The sequence below is a fragment of the Cyanistes caeruleus genome, chromosome 5 (genome assembly GCF_971803275.1).
Source record: "Cyanistes caeruleus chromosome 5, bCyaCae1.hap1.1, whole genome shotgun sequence".
In the NCBI taxonomy this organism is placed as follows: domain Eukaryota; kingdom Metazoa; phylum Chordata; class Aves; order Passeriformes; family Paridae; genus Cyanistes; species Cyanistes caeruleus.
This window is the reverse complement of record NC_141705.1, coordinates 258,483-272,896: the sequence shown is the minus strand read 5'-3', so window position 1 is coordinate 272,896 and position 14,414 is coordinate 258,483. Positions and strand designations below refer to the sequence as shown.

At 39.2% G+C, this 14,414-nt stretch overlaps 1 protein-coding gene across 1 annotated transcript in view; it reads left to right on the top strand.

Annotated features, from left to right (window-relative positions):
- LOC147652826 (uncharacterized) overlaps positions 1 to 14,060 on the top strand; it is a 35,946-nt gene extending 21,886 nt beyond the window's left edge. The window contains exons 8-12 of the mRNA XM_086888016.1: positions 46 to 179; positions 263 to 1,672; positions 3,365 to 3,444; positions 11,962 to 12,085; positions 13,846 to 14,060. The gene's annotated coding sequence lies outside the window, so the exon portion shown is untranslated. The remainder of the gene's footprint in view (positions 1 to 45; positions 180 to 262; positions 1,673 to 3,364; positions 3,445 to 11,961; positions 12,086 to 13,845) is intronic.
- Positions 14,061 to 14,414: the final 354 nt, after the last annotated feature.

The following is a 14,414-nucleotide window of genomic DNA, read 5'->3' as shown; positions in this document are numbered from 1 at the left end:
TTTCTGGTGCAATGCCAAGCGTCCCTCCTTGTTTGCGTGCTTTAGGCGGTCCAGTTGCGTTTCGTCGAGACCCCGTCGCCAGCCGGCCTGCGGAAGCGTCACAGGGGACCGCGTGACGGAGCCTTTTCCACGTAAAGGGGCCGTGTGGGTGGCCTTCAGGAAGGGGCCGAGGGCTTCCCGTGAGTTGGGGATGTCGGGAGGAGGAGCGAGGGCCTGTTCAAGTCTCAGCAATGCCACATCACTTTTTCTTCTCTTAACTCAGGCGCGCCCTCTGCGACGACGCTGTTACAAAGTTTTGACTTGGACTTCATATAGTCCTCGTCAGACTTACAATACTCTGAGCATCTAAGGAGCCAGAAGGATGGTGTGCCAGGTTTTACAACAGGATAAAAACTAGAAAAAACAGCATTAGCAGGGATCCTCTACTTCAGTTCACTGGTGAATGAACTGTACAATCAATTGCTGTTTATTTTATTGCACTAAGGGCACAACCAAGATGAGCATGGCCATGTAGAAGCTACCTTGTACATGAACCTTGCAGAAGTCAGTCCTCACTTTCCTGAATTAGCAAAACCAGGCACAGTGGAGAAAACAGGAGAGACAGAAGCCAAACAGCAGATAAATGGTTTAAAATATCCCAAGACTCCTAAACTCTGATCCATCACTTTGGCTTCTGGACTACAAGGTGCTCAAGGTATTTTTCTGTGACAATAAACCGCCATGTCCAATACCAGTACTGACATTAATCAGTAGAAACAATAAAATAAATAAAAATCAAAAAATAAAAAAAGCAAACAAACAAAAATCCACCTCATAGAAATAAATTCTGAAAATTCACTGGGAAAATCTAGCAACCTTTTTTACCCAAGCAGCTAAAGTAAAAGCTTGATTTGGTTCAGTCTGCAGCAAGATTGCACTGTCTTTTTCTGCATAATAGTTTGCACAGCTACAATAACATAAAGTGGAATGTGAATAGACTATGCTTAGGCTAATTTACTGCTGAGAAACGTGTGCTCTGTTTGTTATGAATTCCATGCTTTCCTTTGGCTTTCCAAATGTTTTTTTTTTCTCAGAGAGCTGTTTTGTTTGATACTGTGCTTTTGTTTGGTTAACAGGCTCCTCATCCTGTTTCTTTTGATAGGAGTGATAGATCTCAGTATAATTAATGGATAAATTCACAGTGAAGTTTGCAGACCTGTCCCAGGGCTCCACAATGTAGAGATGCCAAAAGTTTACCACATCATTACTCTGAATGCTACCAGAATCCTAGGAACCCATTTCAGGGAAAGTAAGAAGCCAAAAACAGATTAAAAAAGAGGGGAATGATAGATAACTGGACAGACAGAGGTTTAAGGGCTGCTCTGCAGATGGAGTGGAGGAAATTTTCTTAGTCACAAATGGTCATTATGAGCAGGTCTGCAGGGGTAAACTCCCCAGTGTTTACCTAGATTCCCTGATTTTTATTTTATTTTTATTTTTTTATTTTTAAAAGGAGCTTTTCCTCTTTGCTGAGTGGAAGCTGGGAAAAAGAATCTTACAGTACAGGTGATGAGTGTGATGGGAATAAAGTTTATGAGGCTGTACCAGACTCTGCATGTCATTTATGTCATACTATTAGAGTTCCCTCAGAGGAATCATGAAATGGAATCAATGGAAGCATTTTTCCCTAAATGTGAGCTTTTATTGTGCATTTTCAGTTATCTTCCTCAGAATTTCTTTTAAAAAAGAAAATGGTGCAAAAAAGAATCCTTATGCAGTTTTCCAGGAACAAAGATTTTAATTACCAACATATTTTAGCCCTGATGGAGCAGAGCATGAAGTTGCACCAGCCATGCTATGCAGTCACCAGGTTTTTATGTTTCCTCGTGCTACTGGCACCTCTGGTTCTCCTGGTCCCTTCCTCTTTGCCTCTTCCTCATCCTATAATTACCATTTCCTATGTACTTGGACAAATCCATTACACAAAACATCCCTCAGAACAACAGAGGACAGACCTCTACTATCTCTCAGCAATCATCTAAACAACTAGCTCTGATCACACTTGAAACTTTGAAAAGAGCATCCAAACTGAAACTTTCCTCACCATTTCATTTTACATATGTTGAATCAAGTCACTTTCCTCAAAAATACATTAACTACAGTAGCTTATTGTGTTTACTACAGGCTTTTAATTGATGCAATTTGATTTTTCATGTTGCTTTATTCTAAATTGCTGCAAGCTACAGTTTTTATTAACAGGGTTATTGGACTAAATTCAAAAGCTTATCAGGATAATATTTAAAAAATAGCTACATATTTATGATGTTTGTCCTCTCCTGAATCCCTCTGCTACATTAATGCCTTTCTTACTTGCCACAAAGTGTTTTAGACTAGCCAATAATGGCCAGCAAGAAATTTAAATATCACACAAGGTGCATTTAGGTCACTGTCCTGCCTTCTGACTAGCTTTTGGAACAATGCATTTAAACTTGGTATTCTGTAAGGTATTCTGGAAGAGTTTAGTCCATTAGGAGCACGATCTGGTCTATAGGTTACATATAGTGATATGTGTATTAATGTATACTAATCATATTCTTTCAGGCTGTGCTGACTCAGCTGACATTCTGAATCACTTGCTGAAAATAGAATGGGTTCATTTTGCACATAGATATTTTTTTATGCATACATGAGCAACTATGATGTTTTCTTTACCTTTTGTCAAACAGTAAAAAAAAAAAATTAAATCATGTTTTGTGTACAGTGTTACAAATGTTACTGTTCTAGTAATTATTATTGAAGTGACATATATGTTTACATTTGGACACACACACTTTAATTCACTGTTGTCTCAAAGTTTCTCCTCTGCCAGTTCACTTTTATGTTTTTTTAAATCCCAGAATAGAAACAAAGTTTGCTTTCAGTCAACAACTGAAAACACACTGGATTTTAAATTGTAGTAAGACCATACATGACCATCTTACATACACAAGTCTTCCACCTAATGCAAAACCAAAAATTTCAGACACATTACATTAAATCCATGTATCATTAGCCTCATCCACAGCACACATCAGGGCAACAACAGCTTCAAAGTTCATCAAAACACAAACTCAATTTTTCTTCATGTTAGCTCTAAATTGGTTTTCAAAAGAGCATCCCTTTCAAGATGTATGAATTTACCTCCTGTGTAAAATTATTCAGTAATTTTCTGGGTGTCCAACCTGTGGTACCTGAAAAGGGAATAGTTTTCAGATCACGGGATTAATACTGAGATCACATTACTCAAAACTTAAAAATACCAATTTGGGACTCAAGTGATAGGAAGCTTTTATTACTGGAGGCCAGCCCACAGCAGTCATCAGGAACATTTTTATTTCTTCTATAGGGATCTCTAGCTGTGATTTTTCCATTGCTGTGAGAGCAGAAGGTCAGATCAGAACTCCTTGAACAACACCTGTACTCCAGGTAAGAGCCAGCAGCAAGTGCACATTTCTGCCTTTGCAAGGGAGACAGGAAGGCAATGGATTATGACTAAAGGGTCTGAAATCGATTTCATCACCAAGCCCATATCTCTGCCTGAAGGCAGGGTCAGCTCTGCAGAAGGCATTTCTGGAATACCTGTACCAGTAGCCAATACCAGAATACCAGTATTGAATGCACTGGTTTAAACATTTCAGCTGACAACAGATCATTTCTATAATTTTACCCAACAAAAGCTATCAAGGACACAGGCCTTAATTTTTATATATTTACCAAGCTGCCTCTCAGGTTCAAAATAAGCAATTACTGAAAGCAAAGTCAAATGTCTCAGATGAAAATGTCATGCCAGGTTCACAAGCCAAATTGTGATTTTCATTGATATTAACCCCAGTAGCTATTCTGGATAAATGCTGGTTACTGAAGATCAGAATAATTTCCAGCAGCTTGGGTTATATCTCCACTTAAAAATGCAATGGCACATGCAAAAAAACAAAAAAAAAAACCCCTGAAATAACTCACTCAAAGCACATGGATTTGTTTGGTTCTCAGCTTATAATCTTCTGATTAATTCTGTCACTGTTAATGTAATGGTAAATGTAGAACTGTATAACTATAATCTTAATTCTGTGAGCACATCTCAAAGTAATATTCACCTTTTTTTCAGACATCATTTGCTTACCACAAGTTATGATGTGACCACCTGAGGTTTTACTTAGAGCACAGTACAAGAAATAACATTTCTGGTTTCCAACTTAATATGCTTGAAGGGTGGGTTGTTGAGCAGAGGGCCAGACGCTGCCTGCCTGCCCTGGTAGCAGTCTCTGCCATGCACAGCTGTCTTTCACTGCTGGACTGACAATGTGAATTTTCAGGAGCAGGCAGTGATTCCCAAAGCCCTTCTGTGGAGCAGCTTTCTGTGCCAGCAGCAGACCTGCTGCACTTACAAATGAGTGGCTTGCAATGCTATTTCAGGGCTCTGCCATATAGACACACACACACACACGTGAAACCAGACAAATCTTAGCATGAAAAAACATTTTCCTAGATTAAAAGGGCCACGAGTACAAACATACTTTACATATGTTACACTGTTCTGCTGTATTTTTATACATGTATATTCATTTTAGTGAGAACATTTTCCTTGTAAGGGCAATAAATACATTTGACTCACTAGACAAGTCTTTTATTCCTATAAACAATGCAATTTATAATTGATAAACAAAAATAAAAGAATGTGATGCACAGTCAGTTACAGATTATGTGAGGGTGCTATGCTTTCCCAGTTGGGAATGAACAGTAAAGCTCTCAAAGGAAGGAACAGCATATCTTTCAACAGACATTGCCCATATTGTGATAATGTGATAATGGAGATTAGTAGAAATGCAGACTGCATCTCCAGAGAATGGAAGAACTAACACATGTGCAAAATGAAAGAAGGAAATTAATTGACCAAATTTAGGTTAAATTCTCTCTATATGCATCAAGGGGAACAGTCAGCTCTCTGCTGGGATATTCTTTCTCAATGGAATGATGATTTAGAAGTGACTCAGGGTGTCCAGCACCTAAGAACTGAAAATAACAAGCACACAGTGTCATCAGCTGTGTTTCAAAACATATGGCATATTTTTATACTGACATTCTCAAAGTTTTATACTTCTGAGCAGGTTTAACCATTGAGGAACAAATGGTACCTTTTAAATTCAATATCCTCTTAAATTAAATATCCTGGGTAAACCATCAAAGTACAGAATCAAAATCTGGCTTCAAATTCATAACACCGTGAAATACAATCACCCAAAGACAACCTACATCACAAAAAGTGAGTGTGGTCTATGTCATAAAAAAGCCCCTCCACTGTTAAAGGGATGCTTCAGATTTGGTGCAGAAAATGTAACTTTTTGTCATTGTGTAGCTTTCTTTATGAGAATTTGAGCTCTGGCGGAATGATGCAGAGGCAGGACCTTTGCACAGCCCTGCTGGCACAGTGAGATGCAGAAGGGACACAGCTGAACCAGCGCATTGAAGGAGATGTGCTGGTACCTCCAGGCATCCAGGCAGGATCCTTGCTCGTTCTGCCACTGCTCTCTGCTGCCCAGAGTGTGACACAGCAGCTCCGGGGTGGTTCTTTGTGCTGCCGGAGTGTTTTCTGCTTACGGAGCCTCTTTGCTGTAATTTACCATCTCTTTGCTTTAAGAGCTGCTGCTGTTGTTCATTTGCAACTGAGACCTTTAAATTAAAGCAGTCTGACCGAGATCCCCCCAAGGACTTACTTTGTGACTTCATCAGGCTTCTTTTCTTCACAAAAACTTGATCCCAGTAGAACTGGATGTCCCTCCAAGTGAAAGGGAACTGTGGCTTCACATATCTGTTCCTTAGCTTGTGCTCTCTACTTTAGGATGAAGTGGCTTCTGGGGACACTATAAATCTTGATATGCAGGTGAGAAATGTCTCTCTTGTTTTCCTCAAGAGCAGATTCATGGCTGGATTATTTTTTTTCCCAACAGTAGTTGTGTTTTATACACTGGGATGTAATTAACTTTGCTCTGAATTAAAAAAAAAAATAAAAAAATAGTAATTTAAAAATAATTTTCAAAAAAAAAAATTAAAAGAGCAGAATAGTTGGTAGTTACCTCTTCTTAGTGTATCTCTGGAGACTCAAGGAACACTGGGGACAGATTCCTAAAGCAGAAATTGTCCATGTCCTCTTCAGGCTGACAGAAGCCGCTGGACAAATCAATTTCCCCTGCTTCCACAGGACCTGAATAAATCCCAGCGCTTCCTTACACCTGCAGGATGGCTCTTGTGTTGGAATAACACCTCAAACTGATGAGCTGGGTTTCTAGAGTCCGAGTTTACCCAACACTCACAGCTTCAAACCCAGTATGATGTGCCTCCTGCACTCTTTCTCCACGGCAGGTTTGTACCAGCCATGGCAGGATTTGAATCATTGCAACCTGGGTGCCTCTGCCCACGGAGAGCTGCTGAGGAGAGAGGCTGCAGGGCAGACCTCAGAGTGCAGGAAGCACCTGAACCTTTCTCCCAGAGCAGGGACAGGCTGCAGAGGTGCTCACAAAAGATGTGCCCGGGTGAAGCACATCCCAGAGCAGCAGGTGGCTGAACTTGCTGTCTCCTTTGCAGCAGGAAAGCTGTGTGAGATCAGCGTGGCCAAGGAGGATTTGGACAGCTCACTCCCAACACACTCTGCTGGATCCACAGCCTGGGGTCACACGCCCAAACCTCACCTTTCAAGGGGATGGGGCCAGATTCTTTTCAGTAGTGCCCCGTGGCAGGAAAAGAGGTGAGGCACACAGACTGAAACACAGAAAGCTCCATCTGAATATGAGGAGAAGCTCTGTTGTTTTGAAGACAACAGAACTGGAACAGGCTGTCCAGAAAAGCTGGGGACTCTCCTTCTCTGGAGGTATTAAAAACCTGCAAGGATACAACTCTGTGAACCTGCTCTAGGTCAGGGGGGTTGGATTGATGGTCTCCAAAGGTTCATTCCAACCCAAATCACTCCATGATTATGTGGAGGTGGATGGATCTGTGAGCTCCAAAATATGTGGAATCTATCCAGAGCAGAGACTTCAGGTAGAAGGAATTAGCTCTGTTAGACAGGACAGGACAGTCATGTCCTGGAAAAGGGAGCCACCCTCAATTCTTGGACATCCTCAGGACCTGACTGGAAACAGCTATGAGCCAAATGAACTCTGTGCTGAAATGTTATTACACAGGAGTTTGTAGGCTGAGGCACTGAGGCCTTTCCAACCTGAGGCTGTTGCTGAGCATCCTGATTTTGTGATCAATTCTGACCAGCCTAGAGAGCCAGGCTTTCCTTCCCCTCACGGCAGAGAAACAAGGTCAGAGGTGCTTCTTGTTTCTGATCCACCTTGTATCTCATGCTCCAGTAAGTGATGAGTACTGTTACCCTATTGTCAGTGCATCAGCATGAAATCATTGCTGTGGAAAGAGGTCATTTGTTAACCTATGGCTCTTTTCTTAACCTGATTCATGTTGCTGGCAAACTATTTTTGGGCAAGCACTATTTCTGCTTCTATGACAAGTTCACCAAAAAAAAGGTGCTGTTATCAATATTTTGTTGTTTACAATACCTAATAATTAGGCAAGAGTCATTAGGAGAAGCAGTATCTTCTTACAGCAACTGATAACAGCTGGGAATAAAAAAATCAGATTTTCAGATACACTTCCTTTCTCAGATTTGCCTTCTCACTATCTATCATGTCATCAAGCCACTGAGAAAAGCATTTTTGACTCCTGGCTATCATCAAAAACAATGATGTCATATTTGTCCAGAGCCTGCTGACCAAACCAGGCTGCAAGCAATGCAAGGCTCTGAATATGCACTGTTAAATTATTCTGGGTTTCTCATGTGCAGCAGGTCTGTGTCCCACCTGAAGCATGCAGGTATCCCTCTGAAGTCAACAATCATCACCCAGCAGGGTGTGTGTGTACCTCAGCCAGTCAGAAAATGGCACTGCCACTCAGCCACTACATTTTCTACCAGTAATGTTACAAGCCTGCAGCTCTCAGTGATGCCTGAGCTGGATGTTGTTCACTGGCTTAGTTCAAGGGCTTGAACAAAGCTCACCTCTCAGTGAGGTTTATGACCCTTTCAGAAAAGCAAAGAGTCTGAAAATCAGCTGTTCCCTTGCTTACATCTCAGTTACAAATGTATTTGAGGAAGTTATTTCCATAAAATTAAACAGAAATACTGCTTGACATTGATACATTTTAATTAACATCACCATTCTCCATCTTGCACAAACCAGAATTAATATAGAATGATTTCTGTAAAATTAGGTTATGTCTATTCATTTTGAAACCCCATAACTACTCCCGAGTATCAATCAGATACATTTTAGTGTTAAGTACAACAAAAAAGTTGAGTTACACCATAGCCTCACAGATAAAGCTAATTATATGGAAAATTCATTCAACCGAGTTTGCATTGCTTGATTTGAATCTGAATTAGCAAGAATTTGCTTTGTACTTAGTTTTCTAACTCAAATGAACAAGAAATGCACACATAGATAATTTTTCTCTGAACATCTGAATCAGGGAAGTCTCTGGAGCTTGAGACTGTTGCTGTTCAATCCCCCCAGAATCTCAATGACCTCCATGAATCTCAGCACAGGCATGAGGATCCATGTGTGAACAAACAGCCACAGAAATGGGGATTTACTTCCCTTTTACTTCTCTGGATACATTTCTAATGGAATTGTCACATTTTTGTATGGATCCTAACTAAAAGTTTATGAACTTCTGAAAGCCCTGAAATTACATAGGACAGGGGAGAATGGCTTCAGACTAAAAGAGAGTTTAGATTAGATAACAGGAAAAATTTTTTTACTGTGGGGGTCGTGAGGCACAGGCTGCCCAGAGAGGTTGTGGATGCCCCATCCCTGGAAATGTTCAAGGCCAGGTTGGATGGGGTTCCGAGCAATCTGGTCTGGTGGAGATGGCCCTGCCCACAAATGGGGGACTGGAAATAAATGATCCTTGAAGTCCCTTTCAACCCAGACTGTTCCACAATTCTGATATAAAAACCAAAACAAGAAATGTTTAAGAAACCAAAACAAGATATGTTTAAGCAGACCTCAAAAAGGATGAGATGGCACTTTCATATCAGTGTTTTGATCCCTCCAGAGTTTGGATGCAGCATGTATTATATGTCAGAGAATTTAGGCTCTCAAAATCAGCAAGTTTAGCCCCTTCTCAGGCAGGAATGACTCGAGGGATAAACTCTATAGTGAAGGATATTATGCTACCCATTAAGTTGGGAAGACATCAATATGTTTACAGGGAAGAAACAAGGGATGAATATTCTCTGTACATTATAATGTGTTCCAGAAATTTTGAATCAGTGTAGTGAACATGCCCAAGAAACATCACAGGAATCACTCCAAGTGACTACATTGAAAAAGATAAAGCTTTGTTTGTGGAAATGAGGAAGTAAGGTTCCTCATGATGCATTAGAGCAAAATACAAGGAACTCATTTTAGTATCTGAGGTTACCCTTGTGAAAAAAAATAATCTCTGATAAAAAAAATTCACCAGCATGAACCAATATCCAGAAAAAGCAGACAGTAATTAATTATTCACTCAGGATACAAATGTGCTGCCCAGAATCTTGAAGGAGAACAGAGAGGTAGATTTCATGCCTGCCATCCTTTGCAACAAGAGCCCAAACAACAGGCAATAGGAATTTCAGAGGAAAACAGTGTACAGGAATTCCAGGCAGTCGCAAAGAGCAGCTTTGAAAATGAGGAACATGGCAACATGAAAAATACCATGAAAGTGTTGAAATACAATCAGTGATAAAGCAGTATGAAGTAACACACAAAATCCAGAATTTTCATTATTTGTTGGAAAAAGTGAAGAGTAATGGAATAAAAAATACTGTCAGGAAATATATAAGATATATGAAGGCAATTACACCAACTGAAAGGAAGATTGGTAAAGAATGGGGGGGAAAACTAAGTTTTAAAAAATATATCCCTACAAAGCTCAACCTAGTACTTTAATGAGTTCTTCAATGCTGAAATTTCTAGAGGGCAGGAACAAATAGCTGTTTTCCAATTAATTATCTACAGGAAATGCAGCTTCAATGAGACTCTAGAATGATCAGAAATAATAAAGCATCCACTGCTGACAGTGTTTTCACTGAATTATTAAAAGAAACCATAAGGAAAAATTATATGCAGTAATAATGAGTAGCAATAGATTAAAAAATTACTAATTAATTCTGGCATCCTACACTTCAGAAATCAGGCCTAGTAAATACAAAACTGAAAAGGCATCTTCTCATTACAGCAGCTTTTAAAATTCTAACTGAATAAATAGGGGATGCATAACAGACAGTGACATGTATTAGTCCACTGCTAAAAAAGCTTTTAAATTCATAATGATTCAGGGAAGGTGAGGAACATGTCAGAATATACAGTCTTCACAAGAAAAAAAATCACAACAAACTAATAACTTCTGAAATTGTCCTTATATCATGGCAGGATATGAAAGAATCACTCTTATATGTTAAGACAGCACAGCTGCTTGTTTATGGAAATTGGTGTGTGAGAAAATGAAAATTATCCTCATTTAATACCAGTATGTAAACAATGAGGAGGAATTCCCCATCCTTGATACTTTTTAACTGGACCATGAAAAAAATTAATGCCTTCATTATGTCATTTTCAGAATAGGATGAACCAAGCAGATTGAGCAATTCTTGCTGGTGAGCTGCTTGCTTTAGGGGTCTGAGAATACCCTGCAGGCTCCAGGAGAGAATAAAGCAAAGTATGACTTCAGATCTAGAGTGCAGCTGTTGGCAAGATGAGGAGATATTAAAGAGATTGTGGATCAGCCAACAACCTAAAAATAAATCAACATGTTAAACACCAAGAAGGAGCAATAATTCATACCAGATTGCAAAGAAGATTAATACAAAGGTTCAGACCAAGAAGGCAAATTATTTTCTTTTACATACAGGATGTGAGACATGGACACCTATGAAAATGGGAGGAAACAAAAGGACTTTAATTTAATAGGGCTCAAGGGAGGCAGGCTAAAGACAAGTTCCAGAACAACCTGGCGTAACATGAAGAACTGAGCCTGGAAAACATGTACAATCCTACCGAGTCCCTAGGCAAGAGTGACAGCCAGGGTAAGGCTAGACCAGCATCCCTGGGGTGCTGCGTGCCCCTTGCAACACCTGCAGACCCAACACAAACTGCTCTTGAAAGTCAAAACTTACAAATAGGAATATCTGCTCCCTAGACTGGTTTCTGTTCTTCATGGTTTCAAAGGCAAGCCTAATAGACCAGAACTCACTGGATTACTTTACTCGCTTTAGGTCAAGTATATGGATAAAGCAATCACAGAATGCCTGAGGATTTGACACGTTTTGCTTCATTAAACAAACTCAATTTATGAGTTCAGCTGAAAATAATTTCTGATATCCTTACATTTTAACTACAAAATCTGAGGGAGGCATTCCTTTGACCAGCATCCTGACACCTAGAATTTAAACATGTAGCTTAAGCTAGACATTCTTGCTTAGGGGAAGAGATGTCCCTCTTTAGTCAGCAGAAAGAGGAGTAAAAGACACCTCCAGAGCAAGTCTAGTGCCAGCTTTCTCTGACATGACTGTGGCTGGTTAAATATTCAGTAATATATATGTGTGTATTATATATACATATATATATAAAATACCTAACATCTATATATAAGCAGGGCTTCCTTATAAAAGAGTCTTTCTTCAATTTAAACAGCATTCTAAATTCCAGAGGACTTTCTTGGGCACAATCACCTCCTAAACTGTGTTACTGCATATTGTTACAATACATTGGCTCAACACTGAAGTATCTACTATTCTACCATCAGACAAAATGTGCAGCTCTTTGGTTATCTGCAACAATAGCTTGTTCAATAACAACTTTTTGTCTGTGGTTCAGATCTTTTCTTTTTCTTATTTTTTTATTTTAGGAACTTTTAACTTTGGCATTTATCCGGTATCCTGTGACAAGACAAGACAACATTAAAAGCAGAACTGCAAATTCAGCTGAAAACAGACAGTTTTCCTTCCTGAACACAAGCTGACATTTTTCAGGTAAATTGAAAGCTAGTACTAAAAAATTCCACAATCACCGCTTTTTTTAGAAGTCAGCAACTTATGTTGGCACCAAGGACAAAGCATTTTTTCCAAATGTAAAACTGAAGGATGCTGTCCAGCAAAAGATGCCATGTGAACTTTGTATTATTGGCTGAAGAGATTCAACCTACCTACACCGAGCATGCAGCACTGTTGTCATCAGATACAGTGATGTGTCAGTGAATGCTATTTGATTGTGCCAAAATATGCAGCTATTTCTGCTACTTGTTCTCTTCCCACTCTTCCTTCCCTCTGTTGGTTTCATTTATCTGCTCTCTCTAGTGCTTTAGACTTTCATCTGTTGAAGACTGAAAACTCTTCCTTATAAAAGTCTACCTGTGCAGATCCCTGACCTGGCTGGAGTTCTGAGACATCCAGCTAAAAAAAATACAACACCAGTAAATTACAATACCAAAGGTCTAAAATGGAAATTTAAGTGACACTAAATGAAAATTTAAAAGGTTGTAAAACCAAGTCAACATAGACATGAAAAAGAAAATGTGTATATATGTATATATTATGGGGGTTTTAAAGCAGTCATGAGGATTTTAGATGGAGGAATTACTGCTTCTATTAGTTTCTACTAAATCCAGCAGATAAATTTCACTCCATCAGACGCAAGAGTCTCCACTTCCCAATGTCCCTTCCTACTCTCAGCATGAGTTATCTAATATTATCTATTTCTAAAATAGGCTATACATCATTTTTGTAAAACTGGGCTGTTCCTTCACTCTCTGATAACTGCATGCTTTCAAATGGAAGATACTTTCAGCCACCTAGAGATGTGCATTAACAAAAAATACATTTCATCAAGACTCCAGTGGAAAAAATTTACTAGTATTTTAAACCTATTATTTCTGTTGATCGATAGAGTCTTGACTCCTGGAAATTCATAAAAGCAATAAACTGTATAAGCATTTAGAAGTCCAGAAGTAAGTCTATTTTAGGTCTTGTTAAAAAGGAAAAAAAAAACCAAACAAACACAAACTCAAATAGACTGAACATCAGCCACAACATAATTTAAAATGTCTGATGAGAAAGTGGTTAATTACTTCTCTAATGGAATTTATTTTCTGCTTTAAGTCACTAAGTCAATTTGATGATATAATACACAGTTTAGTAATATTAAATATATCTTTGGAACAGAGTCTCTTAGACACTAGAACATAATATCTTACCAATTAAATAAGACTGCTTAACAGTGAAGAGGAGGAGGAATTTATTGAGTATTATGTAGTGGGTCTCCCTTGTGTTAGTCCTGTAATCTACATAAATTTCGGAAACATTTCACACCTCCATCAGTATCTGCTGAAGAACCAAAAGAAATCCAGGAATAATGTAACACAGGCAAGGAGTGAAACATACACTGTTCTCATCCAGCCTGTTAACATTTTCAATTTTCCTTTAATTCCAGGGTAACTGAAACAAAGATTAAAAACCAAGGAGGGATTGAAAGGTAATAAAGGTAATTTCTGCCATCCAAAAACTTGCAATTTCAGAAATGCTACTCATCACTAAGACAACGGTCCCCCCCACAATTAAGGTTGTTTTTCCTGAACTCCAACTTGAAAAAAAGTTTTGTTTTGAAGCAGTATTCAGAGGTGAAAGCATTAGGATTCACCTTGGCGTCTGCTGGAACAGTTAAGTACAACACCAAATCAAAACATACTGACCTGCCAGGCTCCCAGTGTGAAGGGCATTTTATTTCTTTCCCACAGATTCGCTGTGAGAGTGAAGAAGTGGGCTGGAGTTACCTGGGAAAACCTCTCTGAACATTCCTCAGAGTGTGATGCCAACAGACACCCGGATGCAGCAGGCAGAACCCATCCCTGACACCGTGCTCTTGGTTACCATTCTGACTGAGTGTGGTTTCCAGATCCTATTATGAATTTTGTCTAAGTGAAAACTAATAAAATGTCTCTACTTTGTTACAGCACTGTCATAAGGACTGAATGTACACCTGTAGATATACATATGTATATATACATGTACAGGTATATCCTGGATAATGACGCTGCAGAAAAACACTTCACACTCTGGGACAATCCACTGAAGTTCCCAGACATCTGAACACTCAGTTTCAGCATGTTGAAGCTGCTTAGAAGTTCTCACTTTATAGATGCCCTAATTTTTTCATTGATATCAATCTACAAGCTTGCTTAGAGATTTGTGAGGGAAGGAGGGGCTTTGCCCCCTCTGATGTACCATTACTGCTTAAACATTTCAGCACATTTGCATTTTGTTTCCCCAGGTAATCTCACAAATTTGCTTGCTAAGCTCAAACCTG